This window comes from Pteropus vampyrus, unplaced genomic scaffold (assembly GCF_000151845.1).
Source record: "Pteropus vampyrus isolate Shadow unplaced genomic scaffold, Pvam_2.0 Scaffold160, whole genome shotgun sequence".
In the NCBI taxonomy this organism is placed as follows: Eukaryota; Metazoa; Chordata; class Mammalia; order Chiroptera; family Pteropodidae; genus Pteropus; species Pteropus vampyrus.
The window spans coordinates 649,373-651,393 of NW_011888941.1; the positions used below are offsets into that span (position 1 = coordinate 649,373).

General features: G+C 38.5%; 1 protein-coding gene across 22 annotated transcripts in view; it reads left to right on the forward strand.

Moving 5' to 3' along the window:
• MAP4K4 (mitogen-activated protein kinase kinase kinase kinase 4) overlaps positions 1-2,021 on the forward strand; it is a 177,010-nt gene that overhangs the window by 159,885 nt on the left and 15,104 nt on the right. The gene's annotated exons all lie outside the window — the stretch shown is intronic.

Here is a 2,021-nt window from a genome sequence, read left to right on the forward strand (position 1 = left end):
TTTATTTTTGGAAACCACAAATAATAGAAAGATTTCATGACGCTCATGCTTTGAGTAGTTATTACCAGATTCTTGACATAGATTTTTTTTTTATCTACTTGATACTGAAGATTGACTAGGAAAATATTGAAATATTATATGAAATGAAACCTTTCAAATGGACTCTGTGTCTGGTAGCAGCTTATCAGTTAACGTTTAAGCTGCTGAAATTGGGGGATGGGCTCGCTCTCTAGCTTTTCCCCCTTATGTGCTTTTTCATATTTAGGTAGCTATTTCACCATCACTTTCCAGTGGTGATTTGTTGCAGTTTATTACTTTAACCTTTGACTGTTCTAATCATTTATTTTCGTGAGTAAATTAAGGAACTTTGAAGCTATTTAGAAATACCTCACATAGGTCTGGAAAACACCACAAGTAATGACCAAATAAATTCTGCATTCGTAGGGAGGTGGTCACGATGAAGTAGCAACCTCAAATGTAAAACTGTGAAAATGAGCAAGCATTGCATAAGCATTCACTGCTCTTATCTTGGTAATAAATCTGTTTTTAATTACACATCGGGTTTTTTTTAAGTCATTATCTCATGGGTATATTTCTATTAAATAACTTTTTTATAAAAACATAATGGCTTGTTGTAAGCCGTTTAAAGTGTAATACATGAGCTTTAATTAAAAGCCGTCATGTTACCTGATTAATAAAATATCAGTATCATCCATAGCTACACTGGCTGTTACGGTGGCGACTAGCCTTATGTGGCCGTTGAAATTTAGATGAATTAGCATAGAAAGTTCTGTTCCCCAGTTGCACTAGCCACATTTCAAGTGTGCAGTAGCCACATATGACCATTGGCTGACGTATTGGATATCACAGTAGAAAGTTCTGTTGGACAGAGCTGGTCTAGAATGTACTTTCCAAAACCTTAATTGTAGATAATAGAAGAAGCCTTATGCGCTTGTAAGCTTTTTTCCTTATATTGTACATATGATTGTTTTTTTTTGAGAATTTTGATTACTTTTAAGGATCATTCTAGAGGGGTAGTGAATACTCAGGTTTTTCCCTTTTTTTCAAAATTCCAGAGGCTTCCCCAAATTTTCTGAAGCTATTTTGTAGTATTTCAGGCTGTAACAAACTGTCTTATGAAAATAATAGTACTAGAGAGAAGGCACCTCTGATTTGGTGGAGGTGTACATTGGGCTGTGTGCTATGGAAAACGCACCGTTTCTGCAGGGGCGGGATGAAACCTGCAATGTATGCCTAATAGATTTTTAATGGGGAGACTTTATCAGGTCACATTATTATCAGAAACTGTCTTTACACATTTTAGAGTTTTTCAGAGTTCCAGGGATGCGCTATGTTCGTTTAGAGCCCACAGTGCTTCGGCATAGTTTGTAGCTGTCATCCACATGTGTCTGGCGCTCTGTTTGCTGCTAAAGTTCTGATTTGAGTTTCAATAGCAGTACTAGTAAGGACATATGTAAATGCCAGGTCCTCCGCTTTCCCCCAGGACCCCAGCAGATGCTTCCAGTTTCCTCACATGGCTTGCTTGGGTGGACACTGCTCTCCAAGTGTTGGGGTTTCACCGCTCATTGCCGAACAGGCCCAGGGCCGAGAGAGTGCTGGGAGGTTTTCTTGTTGCCTTCACAATTGTTCATTTGAAATTTTCTGGCAATAATGTATGTATGTGAAATAAAACATGGATTGCGTGGTTCAAGAAATTCCTGCTCTTGTTCCTTGTCATTCTATCTACCTGAAAATACTGATTGAGCAATTACTTTGCGAAAGCACAGATATTTCATTCCTTGTCTCAGTCAGTTTGTTACCCAGTTTAGGGAATGTAGACATCTGTTCCAGTCCTCTAATAATATAAGGTGATCTCTGCTATGTGTTACAAAGTTGGTTTAGACCAAGGAAGCAAGTGCATTTGGGGAAATAAGTGCGTGATAAAGAGAGAGATAACTTCTCCCTTGGCTCAAGGGGCAAAGGGTTTGAATGGCAGATCAAGGCTCTTATACCCTCTCCTG